General features: G+C 58.3%; 1 non-coding gene across 1 annotated transcript; it reads right to left on the reverse strand.

Moving 5' to 3' along the window:
• Positions 1 to 235: 235 nt before the first annotated feature.
• LOC131867019 (5S ribosomal RNA) lies at positions 236 to 354 on the reverse strand. The gene has a single exon (XR_009365617.1). It is a non-coding gene; the product is annotated as a 5S ribosomal RNA (ribosomal RNA).
• Positions 355 to 10,356: the final 10,002 nt, after the last annotated feature.

Here is a 10,356-nt window from a genome sequence, read left to right on the forward strand (position 1 = left end):
CACCGATTTCACCTGGGTGCGCGCGCAGCACCTCGGGCGCACCGGGGTGCGCGCACAACGCCCGGGTTGCACCGTGGCCTGTGTGCTCGGGGCGCCTCGGGTGCGCGCTCGGTGTCGCCCCCGCGCGCGCGGTAGTGCGGGCAGCGCACCCCGGCCCGGCCCGGCCCCGACGAGAACGCAAACGGGCAAAAGGTTTATTCAAATAGCATTGCGACGCCCGGCGAAAAACTAAAAAAGGGTGCAACACCGGGACTTCCCGGGAGGTCACCCATCCCAGTACTACTCCGGCCCAAGCGCGCTTAACTGCGGAGTTCTGATGGGATCCGGTGCACTAACGCTGGTATGATCGCACCCGTTATGAGCTTGTCGCAGTGTGTACTTAGCAAACCGCGACCCACGTGCGAATCCACCCCGGCCACCCACCCCCGTCGAGGTGCACACCCTCCCTCGCGAAGTGCGCCCCGTTCGCCAAGTGTGAGCCCTGCCCGGGTGCGCGCACCTTGCTAGGGCGTCGGGTGTGCACCCGGCCCGGCCTACGTGCGTGCACCTGGAGGGGGCGTCGTGTGCGTGCAGTGTCCCGTCTGCAACGCGGTGCCCACACACCACCTCGGGCGCAACGACCTGCGCTCACATGTGGGCCGAGTGCACCTTGGTGCATGTTCGGGGCGCCTCGGGTGCACGCTCGATCTTGCCCCGGTGCACCAAGGCGCTCGGTTTGCCCCGGGTGCGCACTTGGTGCAAGGTGGGCACCCAAAATAGGGATCAAGCACCAAAACACAAGTTTCGGGATGCAAAATGGGACCCAAGGACCACAAATGCGTTCCAAGACCCATGATGGGTCCACGAGAACAAAAATGTGTTCCGAGACTTAATAAACAAATATTGGGTTTTAGGAGAAGAAACATGCTCTGATGCCCAAAACGAGAATCGACCCCGAAAAGGCCACAGGCCAAAAGTGGGATGCGAGACAAAAAAAAATGGGACCCGAGGACCAAAATTGGGTTCCCAGGTCGAAGACAGGGCAACCGGACAAGAAACGACCTCTAAGGCTCGAAATGAGTCCCGACGACTAAAACTTGACAAGAAGCACCCATCAGGCACCCAACTCGACACCCATGGGATGCCGACCCACCCGGGCTTCCACCTAGCACACCTTGGCACCCACCCACCCTCGCACCCAACCTCGCACCCAACTTAGCACCTTTGAACCCACATTGGCACTCACCCTGACCCTGGCACCTTGGAACCCACATTGGCACTCACCTTGACCCTGGCACCCACCTTTGCACTCACCTTGGGACCCACCCTGGCTCCCACCTCGGCACCCACCCAGACACCCACCTTGGTTCCTTGGCACCCACCTTGGATCCTTGGCACCCACCCCGACACCCACCTTGGCACGCAACTTGGCTACTTGCCACCCACCTTGGCTCCTTGACGCCCACCCCGACAACCACCCCGTGACCTACCCTGGCTAGGGTTGGTGCACACCCACCCTGGTGCCCACCTTGGCACCCACCCTATGACCCACCTTGGCACGCACCTTAGTACCCACCCCGTTACCCACCCTAGGACCCACCCCGTGACCCACCTTGGCCAGGGTGGGTGCACCCACCCTGGTGCCCACCTTGGCACCCACCCATCCTAGCACCCAGCCTGTGACCGGGCTTGGAACCCAACCTTGCACCCGCACCCGTCTTGGCCAGTGTGGGTGCGCACCCATCCTGGCACCCACGTTGTGACACACCCTTTAACCCACGCACCCTAGCACCCACGTTGGCACCCACCTTGGAACCCAACCTAGCAACTTGGCACCCACCCCGTGACCCACCTTGGCATCCACCATAGCAGTCGCCGACTTGGCACCCACCTCGGCACCCACCTTGACACTTGTGGACCCACCTTGCCACTCACCCTAGCATCGACCCATCCTAGCACCCACCCTGGCACCTTTGCACCCTAGCACTCACCCATCCTAGCACCTAACCTGTGACCCACCTTGACACTCACCCTCGCACCCACCTTGGAACCCAACCTAGCACCCACCCACCCTGACACCAACCCTAGCACCTACCCACCCTTGCACCCACCCTGTGACCCATCTTGGCACCCACCCATCCTACCACTCAACCTATCACCCACCTTCTCACCCACCTTGGCATCCACCTTAGCACCCACCCACACTGGCACCTTGGCACCCACCTCGGGCAAGGTGGGTGCACACCCACCCTGGCACCCAATTTAGAACCCACCGAGCATGTTACCCACCTTGGCACCCACATTGCAGCCCACCCTAGTACCCACCCTATGACCCACATTGGCATCCACACCCTAGCACCCAGGCACCTCGACACCCGCCTTGACACCCACCCTAGCACTGAACCTGTGACCCACCTTGGAACTCACCCTAGAACCCACCCACCCTGTGAACCACCTTGGCATCCACCTTAGCACCCACCCACCTTGGCACCCACTCTAGCACTCACCCATCCTAACACCCAACTTGTTACCCACCTTGGCACCCGCCCTCGCGTCCACCTTGAAACCCACCCTAGCACCCACCCACGCAGGAGCCCACCTTGGCACCCAACCTAACACCCACGCATCCTGGCACCCAACTTGTGACCCACCTTGGAACCCACCCTAGTACCCACCTTTGAACCCACTATATCACCAACCCACCTTGGCACCCACCCTATGACCCTCTTTGGAATCCACCCTAGCACGCACCCACCCTGGCACCCACCATGGAGCGCACCCTAGCACCCACCCACCTCGGCACGCACCTCAACACCCACCTTGGTGTGCGCACTGCGCCAACCTCTCAAAGACCCTATGTGGTGCGCTCCAAAGTGTACACCTTTGGTGCGCTCCAAGGTGCGCACCTTTGGTGCACACCGAGGTGCACACCAAAGTGTGCACCGAGGTGAGCACCAAAGTGCACTCCAGGGTGCACACCAAGGCGTGCACCTTTGGTGCGGTCAATGCAAACGAATTCGGAAGTTGGGGTCGATGTCCTAATCGCTGCTGCAGACTACACGTATGAGAATCGGACAAATAGCTTTATATAGGGGAGGTGTTGCGTTTGATGGGTCGACTCCCCTGGTTGTGTGCACTGCACCAACTTCAAAGACCCTGTCTTGTTTAAGAAGTCAAAAGTTGGGGTGGATGTCCTAATCATTGCTGCAGTCTACGCATGTATGAGAATCAGACAAATAGCTTATATAGGGGAGGTGTTGCATTCGGTGGGTTGACTCCCCTGGTTGTGCGCACTGCGCCAACCTCAAAGACCCCGCATAGCAGAAGAAGTCGGAAGTCGGATTTTGGTGAGCACCAAGGCGTGCACCTTTGGTGCGGTCAACGCAGACGAATTCAGAAGTTGGGGTGGATGTCCTAATCGTTGTTGCAGGCTACACATGTATGAGAATCAGACAAATAGCTTATATAGGGGAGGTGTTGGGTTTGATGGGTCAACTCCCTTGGTTGTGCGCATTACGCCAACCTCAAAGACCTTGTTTTCGTTAAGAAGTCAAAAGTTGGGGTCAATGTCCTAATGGCTCCTGCAGGCTACACATGTATGAGAATCGGACAAATAGCTTATATAGGGGAGGTGTTGGGTTTGATGGGTCGACTCCCCTGGTTGTGCGCATTACGTCAACCTCAAAGACCTTGTTTTCGTTAAGAAGTCAAAAGTTGGGGTCGATGTCCTAATTGCTCCTGTAGACTACACATGTATGAGAATCAGACAAATAGCTTATATAGGGGAGGTGTTGGGTTTGATGGGTTGACTCCCCTAGTTGTTCGCATTACACCAACCTCAAAGACCTTGTTTTCGTTTAGAAGCCGAAAGTTGGGGTCGATGTCCTAATTGCTCCTGCAGGCTACGCATGTATGAGAATCAGACAAATAGCTTATATAGGGGAGGTGTTGGGTTTGATGGGTCGACTCCCCTGGTTGTGCGCATTGCGCCAACCTCAAAGACCCTGCATTGCGGATGAAGTCGAAAGTCAGAGTTTGGTGTGCTACAAGGTGTGGTCGAAGGTGCTCACCTAGGTGTGCACCTTTGGAGCACAGGAAAAGTGCCCTCCAAAAGTGCGCACCTTTGGAGTGCACAAAAGTGCCCTCCAAAAGTGCGCACCTTTGGAGCGCAGAAAAGTGCCCTCCAAAAAGTGCCCTCCAAAAGTGCGCACCTTTGGAGCGCAGAAAAGTGCCCTCCAAAAAGTGCCCTCCAAAAGTGCGCACCTTTGGAGCGCAGAAAAGTGCCCTCCAAAAAGTGCCCTCCAAAAGTGCGCACCTTTGGAGCGCAGAAAAGTGCCCTCCAAAAGTGCGCACCTTTGGAGCGCAGAAAAGTGCCCTCCAAAAAGTGCCCTCCAAAAGTGCGCACCTTTGGAGCGCAGAAAAGTGCCCTCCAAAAAGTGCCCTCCAAAAGTGCGCACCTTTGGAGCGCAGAAAAGTGCCCTCCAAAAAGTGCCCTCCAAAAGTGCGCACCTTTGGAGCGCAGAAAAGTGCCCTCCAAAAAGTGCCCTCCAAAAGTGCGCACCTTTGGAGCGCAGAAAAGTGCCCTCCAAAAAGTGCCCTCCAAAAGTGCGCACCTTTGGAGCGCAGAAAAGTGCCCTCCAAAAGTGCGCACCTTTGGAGCGCACAAAAGTGCCCTCCAAAAGTGCGCACTTTTGGTGCGCACCAAGGCGCTGGTTCGGTCGTTGCAGGCGAGTTCGGAAGTTGGGGTCGATGTCCTGAGCGGAGGTGCAAACTACACAGGTGTCGGAATCGGACAAATAGCTTATATAGGGGAGGTGTATGCTTCGATGGGTCGACTCCCCAGGTTGAGCGCACCGCGCCAACCTCAAAGACCCTACGGTATGGATGAAGTCGGAAGTTGGGTCCGATGACCAATTCGATTAGTAGGTATGCTCATGAGGTCGGAATTTGGGTCCGATGACCTGCCATGTGCAGGAAGGCGAATGTTGACACTGTGCGTTGCAAGGTGCACACCAAGGCGCTGGTGCGGTCTTTTTAGTCGAGTTCGGAAGTTGGGGTCGATGTCCTGATCGGAGGTGCAAGCTACACAGGTGTGGGAATCGGACAAATAGCTTATATAGGGGAGGTGTATGCTTCGTTGGGTCGACTCCCCGGGTTGAGCGCACCGCGCCAACCTCAAAGACCCTACGGTATGGATGAAGTCGGAAGTTGGGTCCGATGACCGATTCGATATGTAGGCATACTCGCGAGGTCGGAATTTGGGTCCGATGACCTGCCACGTGCAGGAAGGCGAATGTTGGCACTGTGCGTTGCAAGGTGCGCACCAAGGCGCTGGTTCGGTCGTTGGAGGCGAGTTCGGAAGTTGGGGTCGATGTCTTGATCGGAGGTGCAAACTACACAGGTGTGGGAATCGGACAAATAGCTTATATAGGGGAGGTGTATGCTTCGTTGGGTCGACTCCCCGGGTTGAGCGCACCGCGCCAACCTCAAAGACCCTACGGTATGGATGAAGTCGGAAGTTGGGTCCGATGACCGATTCGATATGTAGGCATACTCGCGAGGTCGGAATTTGGGTCCGATGACCTGCCATGTGCAGGAAGGCGAATGTTGGGACTGTGCGTCGCAAGGTGCGCACCAAGGCGCTGGTGCCGTCGTTGCAGTCGAGTTCGGAAGTTGGGGTCGATGTCCTGGTCAGAGGTGCAAACTACACAGGTGTGGGAATCGGACAAATAGCTTATATAGGGGAGGTGTATGCTTCGATGGGTCGACTCCCTGGGTTGAGCGCACCGCGCCAACCTCAAAGACCCTACAGTATGGATGAAGTCGGAAGTTGGGTCCGATGACCGATTCGATACGTAGGCATATTGGCGAGGTCTGAATTTGTGTCCGATGACCTGCCATGCGCAGGAAGGCGGAATTTGGGTCCGATGACCGAGTTGATGGCGTGCCATGCGCAGAAAGGCGGAATTTGGGTCCGATGACCGAGTTGATGTTGATGGCCCGCCATGCACAGGAAGGCGGAATTTGGGTCCGATGACCGATTTGAAGGCGTGCCATACGCAAAAAGGCGGAGTTTGGGTCCGATGACCGAGTTGATATTGATGGCCCGCCATGCGCAGGAAGGCGGAATTTGGGTCCGATGACCTGACATACGCATGGAGTCCGACTCGGGGGCCGATGTTCGATTCGATGACTTGCATTGTGGGTAAAGTCGGAAGTTGTGGTCTTTGACCCGATTCGATGACCAGACTTCGGCTGCTTGAGAATCGGACAAATAACTTATATAGGGGAGGTAGTGTTCTCGAGCATCCTCCCCCCGTGCCCGTTTATGTCGATTGATGCTGGTGCTCGACTGGTTGGAGCGCTCGGATGCAAAAATCTTGCACCAGGATTTATCGATTGTGATGGACACGGCAAGTCTCCTGATTGCTATGCAGGAGCTCATCGTGAATCTCTATGCGGCCTTGGTATGGACTCGACCTGCGGAATGGTTCGGCAATGGTAGTCGCTCCAACACGTCCTTGCAATGGCCACAGAGGTGATTCGACTAGAGCTCCAGTCTAGCTTTTGGGTTGCTTGGCGGACTGGTATAGCCGCGATCGAGTTCCGGCCATGAACGTTTTAGATAGCTCTTGGGCTTTCTGGGACGGAAGTCGGAAGTTTGGGCTGTTGTCCGATTTGATGACCATTCTTCGGATGTGTGAGAATCGGACAAATAACTTATATAGGGGACTGTGTTGTCTCACGCAGCCCCCTCCGTGCCCCTCTATCTCGACCGATGTTGGTGCTTGAAAGGGTTGGGATCGCTCGGATTTATAAACGTGCACCACCATTTGTCGAGTGTGAGGGACGCGGCAGGTCTCCTAAATGCTATGCGGGCGCTCTCTGAGAATCTCTATCCGGCCTCGACACAGACTAGTCTTGCTGAATGGTTTGGCACTGGTAGTCGATCCAACACGTCGTTGTTGTGGCCGCCTAGGCGATTCGATTCGAGCCCCCGTCTAGCTTTTGGGTTGCTTGGCGGATTTTGCCCTATCCGCAAGTGAGCTCGGTCCCTAAACGTTCGAGAAACCCGATTGCTATGCGCCGACTCTCTTTCTTGCGAGCCTCCATCTAGCTTTTGGGTCTCTACGGAACGGAAGTCGGAATCTGGGACCGTTGTTTGATTCGACGAGGCAGACTACGGTTGTGCGAGAATCGGACAAATAACTTATATAGGGGAGGTGTTGACTGGAGCATTCTCCCCCGTGCCCCTCTAACTCGACCAATGCTGGCGCTCGAACGGTGGTAGCGCTCGGATTTTCATTGAGCGCCAGCATTGGTCGATTTAGAGGGGCATGCGAGATTCCCGAATGCTATGCGAGGGCTCTAACGGAAATGTCTATTGGTTTCGGTATGGATGCAATTGCGAGTGGTTCGGCAAAGGTAGTCGTTCCGATGCGTCCATGTCGTGGCCAAATCGATAATTCGATTTGAGCCCTCGTATAGCATTTGGGTCTCTCGATGTGATTCCGCATTCCAGTCCCTTTGGGCACTGCTTGAGCCGCATCCCAGGGGGTTCCCTTCCCAATAATCTGCCTCGCAACCCGATTGCTATGCGGTGAGGCTCCTCGGCCGCCTCGGAACTATCTGTGTATCAGACGCATCGCGGGATAAGGGGTTGGCAACGGTAGTCGCCCCAAGCGCGTCCGATGCTTGGACCATTCCGAGGCGGCCCTGAAGCCTCTTCCGTCTAGCCGTTGGGTCCTTCTCGCCGCATCCCTCGCCTCGCACCCCGATTGCTATGCGGTGAGGCTCCTCGGCCGCCTCGGAACTATCTGTGTATCGGACGCGTCGCGGGATAAGGGGTTGTCACTGGTAGTCGCCCCAAGCGCGTCCGATGCTTGGACCATTCCGAGGCGGCCCTGAAGCCTCTTCCGTCTAGCCGTTGGGTCCTTCTCGCCGCATCCCTCGCCTCGCACCCCGATTGCTATGCGGTGAGGCTCCTCGGCCGCCTCGGAACTATCTGTGTATCGGACGCGTCGCGGGATAAGGGGTTGTCATTGGTAGTCGCCCCAAGCGCATCCGATGCTTGGACCATTCCGAGGCGGCCCTGAAGCCTCTTCCGTCTAGCCGTTGGGTCCTTCTCGCCGCATCCCTCGCCTCGCACCCCGATTGCTATGCGGTGAGGCTCCTCGGCCGCCTCGGAACTATCTGTGTATCGGACGCGTCGCGGGATAAGGGGTTGTCACTGGTAGTCGCCCCAAGCGCGTCCGATGCTTGGACCATTCCGAGGCGGCCCTGAAGCCTCTTCCGTCTAGCCGTTGGGTCCTTCTCGCCGCATCCCTCGCCTCGCACCCCGATTGCTATGCGGTGAGGCTCCTCGGCCGCCTCGGAACTATCTGTGTATCGGACGCGTCGCGGGATAAGGGGTTGTCACTGGTAGTCGCCCCAAGCGCGTTCGATGCTTGGACCATTCCGAGGCGGCCCTGAAGCCTCTTCCGTCTAGCCGTTGGGTCCTTCTCGCCGCATCCCTCGCCTCGCACCCCGATTGCTATGCGGTGAGGCTCCTCGGCCGCCTTGGAACTATCTGTGTATCGGACGCGTCGCGGGATAAGGGGTTGTCACTGGTAGTCGCCCCAAGCGCGTCCGATGCTTAGACCATTCCGAGGCGGACCCGAAGCCTCTTCCGTCTAGCCGTTGGGTCCTTCTCGCCGCATCCTTCGCCTCGCACCCCGATTGCTATGCGGTGAGGCACCTCGGCCGCCTCGGAACTATCTGTGTATCGGACGCGTCGCGGGATAAGGGGTTGTCACTGGTAGTCGCCCCAAGCGCGTCTGATGCTTGGACCATTCCGAGGCGGACCCGAAGCCTCTTCCGTCTAGCCGTTGGGTCCTTCTCGCCGCATCCCTCGCCTCGCACCCCGATTGCTATGCGGTGAGGCTCCTCGGCCGCCTTGGAACTATCTGTGTATCGGACGCGTCGCGGGATAAGGGGTTGTCACTGGTAGTCGCCCCAAGCGCGTCCGATGCTTGGACCATTCCGAGGCGGACCCGAAGCCTCTTCCGTCTAGCCGTTGGGTCCTTCTCGCCGCATCCCTCGCCTCGCACCCCGATTGCTATGCGGTGAGGCTCCTCGGCCGCCTTGGAACTATCTGTGTATCGGACGCGTCGCGGGATAAGGGGTTGTCACTGGTAGTCGCCCCAAGCGCGTCCGATGCTTGGACCATTCCGAGGCGGACCCGAAGCCTCTTCCGTCTAGCCGTTGGGTCCTTCTCGCCGCATCCCTCGCCTCGCACCCCGATTGCTATGCGGTGAGGCTCCTCGGCCGCCTTGGAACTATCTGTGTATCGGACGCGTCGCGGGATAAGGGGTTGTCACTGGTAGTCGCCCCAAGCGCGTCCGATGCTTGGACCATTCCGAGGCGGCCCCGAAGCCTCTTCCGTGTAGCCGTTGGGTCCTTCTCGCCGCATCCCTCGCCTCGCACCCCGATTGCTATGCGGTGAGGCTCCTCGGCCGCCTTGGAACTATCTGTGTATCGGACGCGTCGCGGGATAAGGGGTTGTCACTGGTAGTCGCCCCAAGCGCGTCCGATGCTTGGACCATTCCGAGGCGGCCCCGAAGCCTCTTCCGTGTAGCCGTTGGGTCCTTCTCGCCGCATCCCTCGCCTCGCACCCCGATTGCTATGCGGTGAGGCTCCTCGGCCGCCTTGGAACTATCTGTGTATCGGACGCGTCGCGGGATAAGGGGTTGTCACTGGTAGTCGCCCCAAGCGCGTCCGATGCTTGGACCATTCCGAGGCGGACCTGAAGCCTCTTCCCTCTAGCCGTTGGGGCTTTCTCGCCGCATCCCTCGCCTCGCACCCTGATTGCTATGCTGTGAGGCTCCTCGGCCGCCTTGGAACTATCTGTGTATCGGACGCATCGCGGGATAAGGGGTTGGCAGTGGTAGTCGCCCCAAGCGCATCCGATGCTTGGACCATTCCGAGGCGGCCCTGCAGCCTCTTCCGTCTAGCCGTTGGGGCCATCTCGCCGCATCCCCCACCTCGCACCACGATTGCTATGCGGTGAGGCTCCTTGGCCGCCTCGGAACTATCTGTGTATCGGACGCATCGCGGGATAAGGGGTTGTCACTGGTAGTCGCCCCAAGCGCGTCCGATGCTTGGACTATTCCGAGGCGGCCCTGCAGCCTCTTCCGTCTAGCCGTTGGGGCCATCTCGCTGCATCCCCCACCTCCTCGGCCGCCTCGGAACTATCTGTGTATCGAACGCATCGCGGGATAAGGGGTTGGCAGTGGTAGTCGCCCCAAGCGCGTCCGATGCTTGGACTATTCCGAGGCAGCCCTGCAGCCTCTTCCGTCTAGCCTTTGGGGCCATCTCGCCGCATCCCTCGCCTCGCAC

This window comes from Cryptomeria japonica, unplaced genomic scaffold (assembly GCF_030272615.1).
Source record: "Cryptomeria japonica unplaced genomic scaffold, Sugi_1.0 HiC_scaffold_161, whole genome shotgun sequence".
Classification (NCBI taxonomy): domain Eukaryota; kingdom Viridiplantae; phylum Streptophyta; class Pinopsida; order Cupressales; family Cupressaceae; genus Cryptomeria; species Cryptomeria japonica.